This window comes from Anas acuta, chromosome 6, assembly GCF_963932015.1.
Source record: "Anas acuta chromosome 6, bAnaAcu1.1, whole genome shotgun sequence".
Taxonomy (NCBI): Eukaryota; Metazoa; Chordata; class Aves; order Anseriformes; family Anatidae; genus Anas; species Anas acuta.
The window spans coordinates 37247114-37267488 of record NC_088984.1 but is presented as its reverse complement, the minus strand read 5'-3'; the positions used below and the strand labels follow the sequence as shown (position 1 = coordinate 37267488).

Sequence of the window (20375 nt, the reverse complement as noted above, 5' to 3'; positions counted from 1 at the left end):
ACAGCAAGATCCTGCTTGTTTGCTAAGGTATCTATGAGTCCTTGGAACCTCCCAGAGAGCTCTCGTCATGACTTATGTGACCTACAGGCTCCCTTCTCTACCTTCAGACTTTTGGAGTTTTGCAGCACCTACAAGGAACCCAGACCTTAAATTGTATTTGGGCTCCTAATGTGGAGCATTCTCCAGGCTTCTAAATTTACTAAATAATAAATAATAAAGAGGTTTCATAAAACACCGCTGAGTTACTTAAGTATTACTTATGATAACTAGGTAACATATTTCAGGTTAAGTCTTCGTCTTACACATAAATAATGGCAACAATATGTTCCAGCTTAAAAAATGTAAGGATATCTATAAATCTAATTTAGTAAAATTTGTAAGTACTCCCTGAAAGATTATTAATGATTTTATTTGATTTTTATTTGTCCTTCTACCTGGCAGATGGCACAGTACAGATGGTTCTCTATAATACCACCAGCATTTTTGTTTGAATGAATGCTTTAATTTATAAATCATTTATACATCACATTTTGTCACTGTTGAATTAGTACTCAGGCTTTTTATTAAATATATTGTACCACTGAAAGAAACTGCAACAAGTGGCATATCTACTCCTTTTCTCTTTCTGGCAGAGCCAATATCATAGTTTATTTCTTATGGAAAGGCTTGATTAAAAGACTTGCTTCCCTGTGAGAAGCAGCGGAGCCAGGACCCCCTGCTGCAGGATTTGATTTTTGTAATGAGTGGGAGTTTGGTACCAGATTTTGATCTAACAGATGAGATCAGGATCTAGGCTTTCCTATATAGGCTGGAGAATATATATTTCTATGTTAGTAGTGATTTAGGAGGAATTCTCACGTGACAATGAAAGCATATGGTAGGTCTCAGTCACCCACTTGAAAAGATCTTCAGGGGTGACTAAATAAGAAATATTCTGGAATAAAAACCGCTGAATGCAACAGTAGGCAGATTCAAAGAAGAATCTGCAGCAAAATCAAATAGCTTGAAAGGTAACCTGCAATCCTCATGAGAATAGCTAACACAAACTGTATTTGTCCAGGTGAGATGTTTAATTTAAACATCTTTTTATTCATCTTTTTATTTAAAGACTAATAAGGATAACAGGGGCAGTTCTTACACAACATGAGGGGTGTGCAATGAGGCCACTTCAGACTCCTTCATTTTGTGACTCCTCCTCCTCAGCCTGGAGCTGAGCAGTCACTGAGTTGGTGCAGGGACTGCCCTGGCCCTACCTGCTCTGCTAAAATATTGCTCCAGGGTCAGAACTGCTGCCTTTCATGCTCATATCGACTGGTTGTTTTGTTTGATTGACGTTCACCTTCTCCACATTCTCTTTCATTGTGACAGGGCTGATTTCAATAGTAGGTCAGGGCTGAAGTTGACAGAAATATAGAGAAATTTCTCCTCTGTTTTCTTCCTATGGTCTGTCCCCTGGCATTTCCTGGTCATATTCCATCCACTTTTCCATAATCATAACTGCTCACTTTTCTCAGCCTGTCTCTTAATAATGCAAGTATGACTCAGCCTCTTTCCCACCCAACAAATTCTTGTCCTTGTCCAGTTCTCCAGCTACTTCTCTTTCTTTCTTCTTCTTCTACACATTTACTTTACTCATTCATTATAACATAGTAATATCAGCAAGCATATTAACTCCCGATTCATCTGTTTCCAGGTCCTTCAGCTGACTCAATGAGTCTAAATTTTACCAGCTTTTATTTACTCAAATGTAGCTGCAAATATCACTTCCCTGTCTTGCCCCTTTGATAGTGCCTCTTCTTTTGTTACATTTACCTCCCTTCTAATTCCCTCCTTTATTAAAAAATACATGTCTTTGCTTGTCATCACCATGCACTTCATTACCTATCTCCATTTTACCAACTGTTTTTAAGTACTTTGTGATGCTTTCTCTAGCCTACGATGCCATTCTTCCTAACGTTCTTGCTAAAGACTCAAACAAGCACATTAATAGCTTCTGTCATGATATCTCCCCTTCAATTTGGACAAACTCCTCACGAACAACCAAAGATCTTACATTTATTGGATTTGTCCATTACATGATTCGTCTTGAAACCTGATACTTATTTTCCCAATGTTCAGACACATTTGCTTATCTCACTGATAAAAATACTTTTACAATGTTCTCATGTTCTCCTTCAAAACATTAATTCCTTTTATGTTTTGATGGTAAATATTAAAGGCAGTGTTCATCTCTTCCTGATTGGCATTTGTACCAAGGCAGCACAAGAAGGGAACAGTCCAGGCCGCTGTCCTTAGCTGCTGTGATAAATACATATATTAATTTCAGTTGTGCTATGGAATGAATGGATGTCATTTGATTTCACATGAAGCTGTAAGTGACCTTTGCCTACACTGGACACATCTGGGCTATTTCTTCCAATAATCTTCAACATTTCCTTCCTGTTATTTGCTGGCTTTCAATTGCCAGTTATAATCTAAGCAAAACAACCTCCCATTTCCATTATTTATTCTAAGATGTTGTTAAGTGGGAAAGTCCTTTTCCCCCAAACATGCATAAGAGACTCATTTATGATGAGATTTAGTTGCAGTCTAAAAAAGCATAGCTAGTTCATGCCATAACATATATTATTTTTCAGAGGGGAAAAACGCAAGTCATGGCATTTGCTTTAAATTCAGATTATTACATAAAATACACATCAATTAATCACAGGAGGGTTATGTAGACAAGCATCCCCCATTGTCATATATACTTTGCATTTGCAGAGCCGGTGTCACTTCTAAACAATTTAAACCACAGTCCCATATGCTGAATTCATGAAATCATTCCCTAATGAAAATTAAATGAAAAACTCATTAATACCCAGTGAGGCAGAGGTGCGTATGAGAGACTCCCACTGGTTGATTTACTGGGGTATCTGCCATAGATATGGAAATATATGAGAGTTATTTTCAAGCACATTGAGTTGAGAGTAGGTAAATAATTATCTTGGGGTATGCTGTTGAGGGGCATTTATACCATACATACAGGACTGCAAACTGGAGGAGGAGCTGGGGGCTGACTCCCAGTAAGCTGTCACTGAGTAGGAAATCTCATTCTCAGGATCTGGATCGAAGTTTTGGTTATTTCATTCACGTAATTATGACTTACAAAAAAACCCTCCTTGTCATGCTTTACACTCTGAAGCACAGTGGGACAGAAGGAGCTATTTCTGTGATCTTATGTATGACAATGCATGACCACCCGCTGTGTAGTAAACAGTATTTTGTTAATAAGTCATTTGAAGTTATTTAGCCTTTGTACTCATTTGAGTTTAATTGCATATATCTGAAAACTTATTTCAATGTGATCCTTAGAGAGGTAGCCAAGCAATGCTTACCAACAGAATTGTACTTTTAGAGAGCTTCATACATTTTTAGTTTTCCTTCTGATGTGTATTGCACTGGAAAATTTCATTACAAGCAAGTGGCCAACATATATCCAACCATTTCTGTACCTGTGAAGTATCACAATGTGCTAGAAAACTTCAGGAAAGCTGCAGCAGTGCTTGCCCTCCCCCCATCACTCAGCAGGCTAAAATGTAAAGCTCCACTGAGGAGAAGAAAAATAAGCCCTACACCTGAAAGTAATGAGAGCTAGCCCAGACATGAACAAATGTTGACACTTCTAGTGTGAAGAAAATACACTATTACAAAAGAAGTGTCATATATGGTTTCAGAAAGCAAACAAGCAAACAAAACTAACAGCACAGGATATGAATTTGTTATTGCATTCACAGCATTATTGTATGGCTTCCTAAATTAATTTGTTGTTACCTGATGAAGAGAGAGGAAAAAAACCTTCTTATCTCTGGCATGTCACCTTTCATTAAAACAGTGTTTGTCTGAGATTCTGTTATTTGCAGTTGCTCATCTGTTAAATTAGAAGTTTTAATTCTTCACAGTTTGTCACCTTTTTAATTCTGGTCTGTTGACACATACTTCTCTGCAATGCAGAAAAGGTTGAAAATGAAATTTAAAAGAAAATTAGCAGAGATGGTGACTAAAGCATTGGTTCTTGGCTTTTTTTGCAATGTATGTTAGATAGGTCTGGGATCCTCAGGTAGATGTGTACAAGTAGATGGTGCCACCATGACGTTGTGCATATTTCTAGATAATGAATCATATCTGCTTTAGGAAAACCCAGTGCCTTACTTTTTGAAAATTGAGAGTATATATACATTGAGGATTAAGCTGTTTTTTTTGTTTTTTTTTTTTCAAATCTCTATTTACATAAAGGAATGGAGTGAATCTGAACTACACTTGAAGGAGGCACTGTCAGTCATGTTTGTCTTGCAAACACAGTGTGCCCCTGTGTGCAATTTGAAGGGAATTTTGCCTCAGATGCATTTATCTTTGCCAAGATTTTCCAGGAGCTGCTACAAATGTTCATCTGTTTTGCAGACTGGTGTTCCCATATAGCACTGGCCAGGGGCTGGAGATCCAGCTTAATACAAGGGTGTTGGATAAATTCTTCTCATTTTGCATGAAGGAGATATTTCCTCATTCTGTGCAAATGCAAACATCTGCAACTACTGGAGTGAATGTACTTCAGTAACATGTTTGGTCCAGTGGCAGGTGAAGATACCAAAGGCTCCAATTTCACTCTGTCTTTTGTGCATGGCTATACCTGAGTCATTCCAATCTGGTATGCAAGCATGAGCTTTTGCACCAACAAATCCCAAATGGAAAACAGACCACCTGTAAGTGTGTAGCATGTCTGGCTGCACTGTGGCATCTCATCTTCTTCAAACTTTAATGACTGTTGGTGAAATGCAACAGAACACTAATTCCTGATGAGAAGGACTCATTTCTGAAAGTCAATCTGATGCTGCTTCCTTGCATCTTTCCATTACGTCCAGGGAAAGAAAAATAATCAAATCAGAAATGGATTTCAGCTAGCTAGATAACCATATGCATGAATGTGTAAAGTAATTACTGAAAATACAACTTTTGGGTATAATCAAAGGCCTGATCTCGCTGTAGACTTAGCACTGTGTGTACAGGACAAGAATGTGGCACTACCAACAGCAAAAAATACATAAATGAAATTATGGGAAAAGAGAAAAAGAGAATGGATTATTATTTTTTTAAGTTTTCATTAATAAGCTGAATCATACAGACAGTAAATGGAAGTGTAATCTGAAGTGCTCTATTGCCCTTGGTGGTCCTACAGCACCTAGTCCTTTATTCACAGAATAGACTTATTGCAAAGAAAATTCTCACAGTATCCATGTTCTCAGAAGATGAGATGAATGAGAGAAAAAAAACCACAACAGAAATAAAGGCCTCACTTAAACATAGAAATTGCACCAATTTAAAGGGGTAGGCATAAACAGAGGAGAACTTGATCTATTTAAGTGTCCACTGGGGAGCTTCCATAATTCAGCTAAACTGACCTAGCTCACACTGTTAGCTGACACACAAGTCTCTGTGTGGCTCAGGTCTCTTGGCTATTACTTTGTGCTTTGATGGACAAAACTCACTTGTTCAACAGGAATTTTCCTTAAAGTATAAACTGAGATACTTTGTAATGAGTTTGATGAAAAACGTGTAGAAAAGAGATGCATCGAATAGAACAGTTTGACTATTTATTTATTGTTAAGCATTTATACATCTACACTTTTCCTTAGATTTGTCTGGTTTTGAGATGGAGTTAGACTAAGTAACCCTCAGGAATGGGAGCACAAAAGCTATTTCCCTAACCATAACAAATATGGAATTTAATAACAATCACTTCTGTGACAAAATTAATTGTAATGCTACTTCTAACTTCATTATTGATATGCTTTTCCTGTCATAATGAAGGATCAGATTACCTCCCTAAAATACATGCTTCTGGCAAATAGAGAATAGGTCATGTTCACCAGCTGCATTACCAATTGCTTACTTACAGCCACACTCAAAATATCTATTAGGTGTTTAAAATGCATATAATGTGTTACAGTGGGTAGCTAGCTACCAACCAGATGTTTCCTGCTCACACACACACACGCAATAAGAGAAAAATCTATGGCAGTGGGGAAAAACAATAACCGTCTTCTGTCCATAAATTTAGTTAGGGAAAACGTAATCTTTGAGCTAGATTTATTTTTTACTTTGACTGTAAATTTATTCATTTACTATACTTTAAAAACTAAACACTTTAAATAAGTAAAATGAGAAGGACGTTACTGATTTTGATGGGAGTCTCTATACAAACAAGATTCAGAACATTGATTCAGTAATCTATCTTGTAGTCAAGGGAAATTGGTAGTTGCATTTCCTGTATGGTGGCTTAAAACCCTTCTTTACTCTCTTACTAAACTAGTAGAGTGGCAAAATATATATTTTGTGATAAATTTCATCATCTTAATGTTTTCTTCAGTATTTAAATAAAATTAAAGTTTCAATGTGTGTAGTTTCTTAAATAGGTAGTATACATAATTTTACTATGACTGGAGTTATGCCACAGTGCTGATAAGATTAAGCAAGAAGCTTCTCCTATGACTCCTGAATTTATTTACTTTGATTTAAAATTATAAATGATGCTTATCCAAGACCTTAGGCACCATAACACACCATTAACATTACAATAAAGTCTCAGCAGTATTAAACTAATCACTCAGTCCGACAGACTCCTACAGAGATTCCTTCTCATTCTTTCCTTATGGGAAGAAAAACCTTAACCCCACACCCAAAGCATCCTCTAAAAAAGATTGAAGCCAATCCAGTTAGAAGTAATTCAAAGTGCGGGAAGAAAGCAATTTTAGAAACCTCAACTTTTATAGAAATGACTTGTTACATGTTTCCCTGCTTTTTATAGTGAGCGGTAAGTGTGCTTTGGGATCCCAGTTGTCCACTGTTAAATATTTTTGTCTTTGAAATTGTGACTTGGAAAGGTATTCTCTGGGACAGCTTGCTGAGCTAACTGGACAAATGGTGTGATTTGCCATGGCATTGGTGTTCTGCTCATTTGTGAGTATTTGAATGAGCAGATGTTTTGTTGGAAAATACATTCCAGTCATCCAGCATGGAGGTTGTAACCATATCCTCTACTACAGATGGACACATGCATCCTAAAACTTGGTATATATTTTGGATAAATTCATTATTTGGATTCCATTATACAAGTCAGTCACAAGAAAGGTCACTTTGGGGGTATTAAATCACAGCTATTAGTTATGTCTATGCCGCCGATTTTCTGAAAAAAAAAAGGTTTTCTTCCACCCTTACATCCATTTACCAGTTAATTGTCTGAATCAGATGAAAACAACAGGGAAATATATAAAATCTATGATAAGAGCAGGATTAGATTTCAGTCGTGTTTCCTTAAACTTGCTATCAGATTGCATTGCCCTGTGGGAACAGTTTAAAGAGCTGCATACATGAAGACAGGTCAGAATTTGGGCTGAGCAGGGTACTCGTCCCACAAAACCTTGCGTACTTGCTGAATGGCTTTTTAGACTTTACTCATGTAGGGAGGGTGCCAAGATGGGTTTTTAGCATCAGCCAAATGAAAGAGAAAATCCCAGAAAGAAACAACGCTCTTCCTTCTGAGGTGGCCTTGCCACATCTGGTCCCTTTTGACCCCCAAAAAGAAGGAAACGGATTAAGGGAGCCACAGGGTGGTGCTGATATTTCATTCCTGATACTTCCAGCATTTGATCACTTCACAGGCTGCCTTCTCTCAGCATTGTCTGAGCCAGAGCTGTTTTGTTAATCATAATCGTCACTAATTTCCCTTCCTGCTGATAACTGCATGGTAGTTTTGCTGCTGTCACTCTATAGTAATGAAATGTCATTGCAGGTGGTACCAAATGCGGCAAAGTTAAACAGTGGGGACAAACTGTCTTCTCGGTTACAGCAGTTCGATGACATGGATTAATTTCAGAGGAGGTGCCTCTGTTTTCTCAGGGAGGTTCCCTTTTGCTCTTGTTCAAAGGGTATTGCATCAGTGGTCTACTAATTCTCACCAGCTTGGTCTTTCAGCAGAGGGAAGGACAGAATTTGTGCCATACTTGGCTTATCATGTCATGCTGACATGTTCTTTTCTAGAAACCATATCCAAAGGAGATGACAGCAACCCAGACTGTTGAGGCAGCCTTGGCCTGCTGCATGCTGTGACTGGGTGAGAGAATGCACTTTGCACGTCTTCCCCACCTTATGTGAGTGAAGGGAGCAGAGGAGGAGCTGTGCCCCGAGTCACAGCTACCTCCCAACTGATCTTGTGTGCCAGAGCCCATATCTGCACTGAGTCCAACAGCTCTGCTCAGCACTTGGAGGGTAACTTCAGTTAACAGATGAAGTCAAGGCAACCACAATCTGCTCTTAGAAAACTCGTGCACAGGAAGAAAAAATAAAAAAGGGAAAAAAAATAAAAACTGTGTGTCGTGGAGTTGCAAAGCTACATTTATGGTCCTGATATTAATTATCTCAAATGATTTCCCCAGGTACTTAATTTCTGAAGGAGTCATTCCTATGGCAAGCAATGTTTTAAGGGAAAAATTCACTGCACTACTTTTATCATAGTCACCACAGCATGGAATTATTTCAAATGAATTTCAAGTGCTGGTTCATCATGGCCACTGTGGGAATAATATACCAGGGGACTCTATTTCCTCAGCAATATTGCTCACTAGCTTCTGAGCAGAGAGAATGTGCTTCTAATGGTGCTGTAGAAGCCTCCTGGGCCATTTTATGGAGCCATTGCATTCAATCTATGCTTAGAAAAATATTGCTCTCTTGCAAAGCAAATAAAACCAGGAAAAAAAAGCTTATAGTGAGACCATATATCTTTTTTTCCAATCTTCTATGCAGATCAATAGAAAGTGTTCAAGTTGATTGAATGTTATAATTCTTTGCCCAGTTTAGATCAAAACCATAAAACTTAATACACTGAAAGAGTTACCCCATCTTGCTTTAAATGTCAAACTTTTTTTCTTTTGTAATGTATTAATTAATCACACAGTCTACTTGGTAGATAGGAACCATCATTTACATTCCCATTTGCACAATGTGTGAGAGTTTGTTAGATGAAATCACATTTTATAACTGTTTTGAAGTTTCATTTTGATGAAAGAGCTTGAAAGTTCATTTTCTATATCCTTCTTAGATCAGAAGATTACAACCTTCATAGCAAATGCATCCTGCACAGGTCTACAGCATTGTGGAAGCATTACTGTGCATTCCATGGAACATAGTAAACACAGAACCTCGTCTTTAAAATATTGCTGAAAAGCTTTGTCACAAAAATTAAGGGCCAACACTCTCCTTTTTGTAGGTATTTTGAAGAGCAAATTTGCAAGCATCAGTAAGAAATGTTATAGGTGTAGCAGAGCCTAATTTGGAGAAAAAATGGCACTGGAAGAGCTCTTGCAGAGTAAGATATGGTTGGCAGAAAGCAGGGGAGAAGTTACTGAGTAGGTGAATAAGATGCTTCCATACACTGAGTAACACTGCTGACAAGGTGCACATCCAAAGTCTATAGTCCAAAACTTCACTGGAGAAATGTGTTCATTTCAGTGGTTCTACAATGTAAAGGTCTCTAGGCCTATGAAATGGTTACCGTAGACAACCATACTTTATCTCACTCCTATCTGTTAAGAATAGCAGAAAGCTTCAGGTTAAGTTTGAGCTCTTCAAAGCTATGGCTCTACCTTAGAGCAGCAAGCCCCTCTTCATTCCTGTGATTTTCTCTCCCAGTCCTTGCACTCGTTTGATACTAAACACAACTCTTATGGTTACCTGAGTTCACAATATCGTTCCTTTAGTGGTTATTTCCACTATGAAAAGTGGAGGCTATGTGGAAACTATGTCCTCAACACAGCACCCATCAAATCAAACCCTGTGTGGGATTTCACCTGCTTCGTGATTTTTTATACTGTGGTCTGCTCTCAAAATTGACTGCTAGATAACTGGGCTATTTTTGATATTAAAAAAATATTTGGGAGATGTTATGTCATTTCCATGTCCCCTTGGGGGGGGGCGGGGAGCAAGTCTGTGCCTCTTTTGGGAGGATCAGATGCTGTGGTCTGTCTGAGACGGAACAATGTGGCAGCAGTTCAAGAATGTCTCTGTCCTGTTTCCTCAGAAAGTCTTCCATTCAAAATCTTAGTTAAAAGCCCCCATTAAAAGCGTTGAGGAAGAAATGTGCCCTGTGTAGCCCCCCTGAAGCCTGATGAAGCACCCACCAGAGTGATTTGCAGCTCAGGGACACACAAGTCCACGGTGGATGTTAATTGTCATCATGGCAAAGTCTCTTCCCCTTTTTTCTCATGGTGAACATTTTATGGGCAATGAACCACAGGAAATAACTGCTACTGATTATAATGAAAATGCTGAATCCTCTTAAATTATGGCATCAGGCGGGAGCAGCACTGATGTAATTACTATGTTAATGATCAAGTAATATTTAAGTACTCCTGTGTGATTTTCTAGTATTTTTTAGTACTCATCTCTAATGTCCTGTGGAGGGTTTAAGAGCCGTTGCCATTCTCCTGCTGTGTCCCCTTGCAGAGAGTTTGATAGCTGCTGCTAACCCTGGTTAGGTCTCACAGCAGGGGCCAGGGCTCCTGTTGCTATACTGCTCTTCCTCTTACGCATCGTGTTGAGGAGTTGCCCATAATCCCCTCCACAAGCCCCTTAGATGCCACTGTAGGGGTCTAAAGAGGTACCAGTGCTGTGATTAGGTTAGGTCTTCTGAGAGGAGACAGTCTCTTATTATTCCTTTCCCTGAGACCTTTTACACTGAAGGCAGGGCCTGGAGACAAAAGGCAAGGAATCAGCAAGGCCAATTTTGTAAAGGAATTGCTGAAGCCTCATGCCCATTGTTGGAAGAAATGGGTTAAAAACAGAAGATTAGCAAGGAGGATGGAATGACAACAAAAGACTGGCAAGGAAGATAATAAATATGCTCAGGTGGCCTTGCAGCTGAGATTAGGCAAAGCCCGGAAAGTAGTAATGTAGAAGACACATATCATACCTATTGCTGTTTGTCCTCTGTGCATTTGACAAGTAGCACATCTGTGTACAGATAACTTTGGTGTTTGGTAGACTTGGAGGCACCCTATTGACACCCTTGAGCTCCCTGCCTTGGTCCAGAGAAGATCAAAACCACAATGAAGATCACAGCATGGTGGTAAACCATGTCTGTGCAAACACTTCATAAACAGGAGGTCAGTGATCTTCTAGCACAGACCAAGCTTAGCAGTGCCTGCATCCCAATTTGCGTGTCTCCAGCTGGGTGCTCCTTTGGGGATCCTCTGGTGGCTCAGGTAGCAAAAATAAATTTAATCTTCATATTTCAGCCATGGGTCTATGGTTGTCCCTGCTGCCTGCCCGTGCTGACACACACCAATACTTCTGAACTTCTACACTGCATGCAATTCTTGATGCATGTTTCAAAAACCAGCAGCCACCAATTTTTAATGAATAGTATTAATGTATCTAGACACATTTTTGGGGGGTGGAAAAATAGAATGCAGTTGTGATTTGAACTTGACGGCTGCCACACCTGCCATAGAGCTACCTTAACACCTTTTACCTAGCTGACAACTTTGAGCTGGAGGCTAATAATTATTTACTCAGAAAGCATTACAGATGTTACTAAAAATCTAACCCTTTTAGTTCAATATTGCTTAACTTATTCATCAGTGACTTGGGTTAGAGTGACTCCTCAGCTAACTTGCTGATGGTGCAAAACTGGGAGGAGTGGCTGATACTTCAGAGTACTGTGCTGCCATTCAGAGGACATCAACAGGCTGGAGAAATAGGCAGAGAGAAACCCCCTGAAGTTCAACAAAGTGCAGGGTCCTGCACCTTCTGTTTTTGTTTTATGAAAGAAAGCCCTCCCCTGGTCTAGTGATACAGTAATAGCAAATCCCAACAGCAACAACAAATCCTACAATTGGAACATGTGTTAAGGAAGTTCACTTTTAAATCAGTGCTGTGAAGTACTAGGCCTGAGTATTTTTATTATTTCTGATCATAAGCAGTAAAAAATATTTGTGCTTGGGTTGCCACAGCTGTTGGACCACATTTGTGGGTAAGAACCTCCTGCACTGGCCATTACTTTTCTTATTTTGTAAAGCAAAAAGTGTCCCCCAGCACAGATTATCTTCATTTCCACTGTGCCATCGTTTGACTGAAAAAAAATAACCCTAAATTTTCCATGTGTGGAATCCTTTTGCATTTCTTTGTATTATGAATATTCTACCCAGGGAAACTGTGTTATTCACACATCTCATGTGTGTGGGGCTGAGAGCAGTGCCTGTCACTTGACAGCAGGGCTTGCTGCAGAGGTGGTGGCCCAGAGTCCTTTCTCTGTCTCAAGCAAGTCCTGTTTCTCAAAGGTTTGTGAAGCTATCCTGAGCTTGGCTCACTGCGACTATTTATACAAAGAGAAAAATAAAGTGTTAGTGCTGTGACCTATCATTGTTTTCCTGGTTTGAAATAGCAACCTGCAGCCCTGTGAGTGAACCCTGATACCTGGCTGATACCAGTTCTGGAGAACAATAGAAAAACAGCAATCTTTTGCCTGCTACACAAGGAATAAATGGAAGGAAGATGGAACAAAGTGAATCAAGGATACAGTTTGCGAAAGAGGCTACAATCTCTAATTTCACAGTTTAATCATTACTTATGAAGTTGAGAACAGGACAAGAGAGGAGCAGGCCCATAGCCCAGCCCTAGGCTGAGCAGTCTAAGGAGGTTTAGGGCTAATTAACATTAACTGGAAGTATGCATTGCAAGCTGCCCTGCAGCATTTCTACCCTCCTTCCTCATCTGCAACTCTTCTGTCCCCGTTTGATACAACCATAGCATTTAGAGACCCTGAGAGCACCCAGGTACACAACCTCTGCCCTGAACAAGAAGGATGGAGATTTCCCCATGAGAATGAGAAACAGAAAGCAGAGAACAAAATGCAACAGAAATACAGTGTAAGAAAGATCAATAGCATTAACACCAATGTGAAAGAGAGAGAAAGAATCAATAATAATAATGTAGGTTTGAAATTTAAGAGCAGGAAGAGGTTAACTGAGCTGTTTAGGAGTTTAGTGAGAAAATAATCTAACAGGCTTTCTTAAAGCCTTGTATCTGTGAAAGACTGAAAATCTGTACTTTAATAGTTCAGCAAGGATATTTATTACATGACAAAGCCATAGAGGAAAGAAACTGTTCTGAGGCCAGGGAACTGTTATTCAGGCCTCCAGTGTTCCTGCTCTAGTTGAGCAGCTCCACCACTTCACACTTTCTTTGTAGTAAATGGTTTAGCTGGAAGAGTACCTGGGTCTTATCATCCATGTGTTTATCTACAGCTCCACCTTTTTTTTTTTTTTTTTTTTTTTAACTCCTTATATGCCTTTGACCAAAGGTAATTTTGCTAGATATATGACATGCCACATTACCTTCCTTCTGATGATTCTCTTCACAGCTGTCAGATGTATAGAGCTTGGCAGGAATTTCTGATGAGTGATACGAGTTGCTTCTCTGTCCTCTGCAGGCCAACAGAAGCACGTCCTAGAGGAATAAGCATCCCCCAAAAACTGGTGACCAACACAGCAGACCACAGCCAAGATACCTGTGATATACATATATATATTTATATAATAGCCAATTTGAGGACAAATATTTGAGAATGATAAACAACAAGGAGACTTAGTGTTTCTGTAGTTAGTCAGAAGTATATTTCTCTAATGAGACAAATACATGGCCAAATTTTAGCATTTGAAGCTTTCCCCATTAATGTCAATTCAGCAATAGGATCCTTAACTGCTTGTTTGTTAACGTGCATCACTAATTTTGATTTTCAATCAGTAATCTCAGCCTAAACAGAGACATGCATGTTCTGCACAGATTCTTGAATCTTCTTGTCTGTTTTAAAGGAAACAGCTCGATCCTTTACATTAAGCAGATTTTGTAAGGATTTGTTCAGCAAGACACCTATTATAATTAGTAATATGAGTATAAAATTTTGCTTTTTAGCAACACTACAGGAGGTCCATAAGCGTATTTCAAATGATATTTTAATAACTGATGCTTAAATACTTTTAAAGAAACACTGTAATTAGATGTGTCTTTTTGAACCTTTCATTTAAATAATTGCATGCTAATGTAAAGAAAAACAGCTTTTCACTAAACAGTTCTTGCATTCATTAGCTGAGATTAATACACTTAAGTAGTTACTATTCGACTAAAACATTCAATAATGAATCATTATAGCAGTATTAAATTCTTTAGGGCTGAGTGCTGCAGCTTGTACTCCTGCAAGTGGACAAAGTTCCTGCTGACTGAATGAGAGCTTTGACTGTATGTGAATTGTAGGACTTGTCTCAAAAGTAGCTTGAAAAACTAATCCAGAAAAAATTACTGTGCTGCGGCTGAGCTTGAAAAGAGACATTTAATGTCTTACCTATTAACGTGTATAAGCCATGCACTCCATATACTTCCATTACCTCTACATGTTTTTCCTGCACATTTCATAATGTTTACAACATGTAAAGATGGAACGCCTAGTTTAACTTAATGATATTCCAGAAGATAGTATTTAGAAGCTCATTTAAGGCATCCTGACTTCAGGAGTTAAGTACTCGTAGTAACTACAGTAGTTCTGAATATCTTGCTGTTCTCTGTACTTTTTTCTTAATGTGACCTAGTTCTTGAATGAGAGTAGCATTCAGGTCTAAAGAAAGGATGTTAAAAATCACTCAAATTAAAATAAAATCCATTAAAACTAGTGAAATACTGAGCTCAATGGACTTACAAGAGAGACTTACACAGAATTCATTTCCCAAATAGAAATTTTCTTCATTTTAAAGAAGTAAAATTAGCGCCTTGCCTTTCTATTTTTTTGTCAACTGGCTGTCTTTAAAACTGTTGGTGATTGGGTGAAATATTTTCATTTCTAATGTTAACTTCAGAAATCTTATGGATAAATTAAGAAACATTTTCATTCAAAATGCAAAGATGCTCTGTAAAAAAAAAAAAATAGCAAGTATATTTTCTTATTGTTAAAAATTTGTTCTTTCAATTGTTTCTAACTTTTATTTATTTTTAGCTACAGAATTTTGAATATGGAGACAAATCCAAGGCAGCCATTGAATTTTAACCACAGCATTTTAGGGTAACTGAGAAAGTTAAAATGACCAGGCAAATATACAGCAGTACTTGTATGGAATTCCATTTAATAATTTGTACTAAACTTTATTGACGACATGTGATGTCTTTCTATTAAGTAGCCTATGTTGCATCTTCTTCCTATGACACCTGTTACACTTTCCCAAACATTTTTATTTGATCAGTATTAGATATAGGAGTTTTAGGTTTTGTTCTTTTGTATCCTTTCTGAGCCATTAAGATGGTGCTTAAACATCTACTACATCACTTGTTTGCAAGCATTAGCTTTTGAGCTTTAAAACACAAATATTGTACTTTCTGCTAAAGTTGAAGTGAGAAAAATATGCATACATAGATTTATTATTCTTGTGAGACTTGAAGCTAATAATTTGAATTTGAAAAAAGTACTCTATCCCTTTTAAAGTTTAATACTTGTAGTTAAGAACAATTTGTTATAGCAATAGTCCTTGAAACGTTCAAATGCTTTTGAGACTTGGGCCCTGAATTACCACTTTACAAAAAGGAATTACTCTTTTTTTTTTCTTTCAGATAATGTTGTTTGGGAGTTCAGGCTGCACAATCCACAAATGCCTCAGTGTGGCTCCCAAGTGGAGTTTGTGCTTGTTATTTAAATTAGTGTTTTTGAGGTTGTTATGTAGAGTGGCATTTGAGATCTCAGCCTAGAGCTCTACAAGGTGAATGACTTGCAGAAGGACTCCATGGTGTTCTTTTCAATTTACCTTCAATCTCCCTCAAGCCTTAAAAAAAAAAAAAAAAATCAGTTTCACTATAACAAGAGTTTAGCCTTTAACATGCAAAGCTCACAAGCCCTTAGTCTTCAACAGGCCAATTTAACAGGAACAAGAAAAAAACATACAACAAAGTTATTGTGTTAAGCCTGCAAGTGCACTGCAGTCAGCAGAAATACTTGATTGTCTCCAAACATGACATTGGAAGCTTATACCTAAAAGGATGTGTGTATATATATATATACACACACACACACGTATCTATGCATGTATTTATATGTATTTGGAGATAGACATATCTGAGATTGAGTCCTGCCAGGATTTACTAAACTCTAGGAAAATTTGATGAAAGAGATTTGACTTTCTAACATGAAAAGACTTTGAGAAACCTGGAGAAGAAAGGCACCAACTGAGGGGATGCATGAACTGCATCCATCATTCATGCATCCCCTCAGCACAGCTTGCTGTAAGACCTCCCATGACATTTTGATCAAATTCACTTGGCAAGGATTTGAGAAATATTTGGCTTTTGTTCTCCAGTAAAATAGTTAATAATAGTTTCCTTAATATCCAATGTTAATGAATCTCAAAGCACAGTTTGAACAATTTGCATGACCAGCGTTAAAAAGCAATGGGGAAACTGAGGCCCCAGAGCTATAGTACGCCCAAGGTTACACAGCATGTCAGGTCTGCTATATTCTGGTCCATTGGTTTCCCTATCAGCCACCTCATCTCAAACAAGTCCACTACTTCTTGTAATCATTACTTCTTTGGTAAGGACATTATGTTTGTATTCCTTAATAAAGGAGCTCTGTCAGTGTGCTGCAGCACACAGTACAGGCATAAAAGCAACAGCTAGCTCTAAAGCAGGGGTAGCTGGTGAAGATCGTAGCTCTCTAGTCACCTGGTCAAATCTCACAATGTTTTTGCAATGTTTGTTTAAATTAAGCACCGTAATTCAGAGATGCTTTAAAAAAAGGACACTTTTCTCTTCAGCTATGAATACATATACACTACTAGACAACTCTTTTAGAGCTTGTCATAACACAATGGTGGGAGTAATCAACTCTGGTTATTCAGTTAAGGCATGGATGGGGTTTGGTTCAGTCTGACTCCATGTTATGTAAGGTTTAAAGTAGTTATTAGGAAATGGATAAGTCACAGAAATATAATGAATAAAGTACATCATTGATACATCAAGGACAGCTGTGGCAAAGCATACTACCACCTTTCTTTGGTGAGAATTACTCTATGGGCTTTTGGAAAACTGGAGACCTAACCTCTCTGTATTCTGCTAACACAGCTGATTCATATCTCATGAGACTGTGTGGGTTAAGCTGAAGAACATCACAAGAATAGCAAGGAAGGTAAACTTCTAGCTAATGAAAAGCTAATGATAAGTTATATGAAGTGGGATTAACTTTGTTGCAGAAAATTTATTAGTAGAGGGGTTGACCTTGCATTAGAACTCAGTCAATATTTTCATTAATTATGTGACAAAGTAAAAACATGTTATCGAAATTACTAGTGATATGAAGCTGAAAATCTTCAACACAGGAAATAAACATCAGAAGGATGAGGAATACACTTAGGGAGATGATCATAGTAAAAAAAAAAAAGGGCTTCTTTTTCATCCTAGAGTAAATTTAGAAAAATGATAATCTTGTTCAGGATTGCTCAGTTTGGTTTTATATTTGAAGCTCATTAAAACAATGCTCCAGAATCACAAATTTCTAAAAAATCTTAGGCTGAAATATTCTGAAGCACTAGCTCACATTTAAAAGGTCATATGTGATCCCTAGGGATCTAAAAGTACAAGCTATGACTGTAAGAATTAGATGTTTCCTAGAAACCAGATACATCACTACCAGCACACCATATCAGCAAGCAAGTTTGAGTAGCTAAAGAGCAGCTTACAAAATGCTTAGCTAATTAGAACTATTTTGGCTTTTAAAACTTGGTGTATTTACAGGTTTACTACTCATTTGATGTAGTATGAATCCACCCCAGCCTGCATTTTCTAAGGGGCATAAAAACCCTACAGCCTCACACAAAACCTACCAAACACTTGTAGAACTCCATCCTCTTTGTGCTAACTCCAACCAGTAGGTCTTCTACAAAATGTGAAACAGCCTTATACTCTCCTTTTATGGAAAGGAAATAATTAGGTTCAGGTCAAGCTGATTTCATTAGTGTGGTGAATTAGTATTAGTGTAGTGAATTAGTATTCACCTGGAAATCTGAAACCTCTTGTAGTTCTCTACTGGCTGCACTGACAGACAATATAGTATAGGCTGTTTGATAATTATAAAAATAGTAAACATACAAATTATATTGTTAAAAAAATGTAACAGGCCTTGCAATAAACCTGATGCAGATCAACGATCATGCTCTCGTTCACCTGTGGATACTATGGCAGAGTGTGATCCACAGAGTCATAGGGACAGAAGCCTAGAGAAATATTATGGTGGAATTACAGACTCATCCTAAAGAACTATTATGTGTTTGTGTCTACTTTTCAGCCTGAACTTAAGGCCAGAGTTCATTAAAATATTGTTAGACTGATGCACGTAAAATAGCAGAAAAGCATACGTACTTGAAGTTTCCCACTCAAAGCAATGCATTGAAGATTTTCTGCATTATTCCTGGCAAGTTTTTAGTTACAACATCAGCCGTGTCTAATATATTGGAAGGTCGGTAAGGGAACTAATAAAAGCCTACTATTGATCAGGCATGTGCCTTGTAATAAGAATCTGCAATAATTTGAGTAGCAATAATAGTTTCTAAGAGAATTGCCACATACATAATACAAGTGATTTCTAGTATTTTCTGCTCCCTGTGGGAGGACGGTCATGTATTACTGGAATTTGCTGCATAATGATTCACAAGCAAGGCGGTTCATAGTCCCAAATCAATTCTTATCTGTCTTTTTAGGATCAACACTATGTGTGATTAAACTTAAAAGTAGATATGAGTATATGCTACTCCTACTCTTAAAAAAAATGTGAAAGCTCTTTAAAATAATTCACCCATGCTTTATTCTTTCCCCTTCATATTCCCCATTTTATTCTTTCCTCTTCAGGTTTCCTGGGCTGCCAGATGGAGGTGATCTCTGTAGACAACTCCACTGAACCCTTAAAGACTTTGCACCAAGTAGGAGATGAAAACAAGAGTGATTAAAACTCACAAAAATATTTAATGAGAATACACTGATGAAATGGGGAGAGCAATGGACACTTGGTCAAAAAATGCACAAGCGACTTACTTAAATTAAATGCGGATCACAGCCATCACTCCTTCCCAAGAAATCACTGTCCCACATTATATTCTCTGTTTCTTTCCTTCTCTCTTGAATAGATTTAGATTTGCCTGTGATCTTGTTAGCCTTCAAATGATGAAGAAATAGAGTAAAAATAGATCAGCTGTAAACTTAACTATTAAATTGGCTATGCTTGTACTGACAGTGCTGATAAAGAGCCCATATCTACAATGAAGCTACTATATTAAATTAATGATCCAGCTACTGTATAACAGTAACAATGTATTTTAGTGATGGTATTGTTGATTGGCTGAATAAAATAGCTTATTTACTTGTAAATACTTTAATAGACGCAAAAACATTCTAAATGACTCATATAATGATCTCAAGAAATGATGGGATGTTCAATTCTGAATCTCTTCATGGAGAAAAATTAATACAAGTATAACAAGAATGGGTACATTTACCAGCAAGATGACAGAATAAGATTCTAATAAAACAATTAATATTCATAATAGTAATGGTAATTTTCTTATTCTAACAGAAATATTCCTGAAATATATTATTTCTCGTGTCACTACTATTATGGATATTTTTGTGGCTGATGTACAGACAAAATTCATTAACTTAACCTCCCATAGTTCCAAACTGGCATCCTAACCTTGATTTTTCTATTCCCTCATGTATTACACTCACATGTATATTGTACATTTAGTACTCCTGGCTGTATGATATTTCCTTTGGCTGTTGTATTCTGCCAATAACAACCACCTTTTAACATCTCTGGTAGAAATTATATGTGTAATTATGCTATGCACACCCATACATATTTATATCTATGCAGGAAAAAATGTTTAAATAAAGAGTTGGCAGTTTAACTGAGAAATTAATATACTTATTTCCCAGAAAATACTCTGACCCCCTAATAACAGTTCCTTCCATGTCTCACAACTGGAAAGCAGCACAAATATATTAGAACACATAATTTTTATTCTACTTTGCACAGTGCTTTTACATAATTGCAGCCTTCACCCTTTTCAAAAAATCCCGAGTGGGGCAGTACTCCCATGATTCCCATGATTTTCATTGAAAGCTGGATCATGCTGTTTAAGCCCAGCCCATGGTGAAGGTGCTAAGGGACCTAAGGGACAGATGGTCCCCATGGGGCCAGAGAGACCCAAAAAAGCATTCAGTGAACCTGCATTTCCCTGCCCAGAGGGGTTACGAGACTAACA

General features: G+C 37.7%; 1 long non-coding RNA gene across 1 annotated transcript in view; it reads right to left on the bottom strand.

Moving 5' to 3' along the window:
• Positions 1–20375, bottom strand: part of LOC137858590 (uncharacterized) — a 155133-nt gene that overhangs the window by 21355 nt on the left and 113403 nt on the right. Inside the window, exons 6-7 of the long non-coding RNA XR_011097870.1 lie at positions 19147–19266; positions 13425–13536 (exon numbers count right to left, since the gene is read on the bottom strand). This is a non-coding gene — a long non-coding RNA (uncharacterized lncRNA). The remainder of the gene's footprint in view (positions 1–13424; positions 13537–19146; positions 19267–20375) is intronic.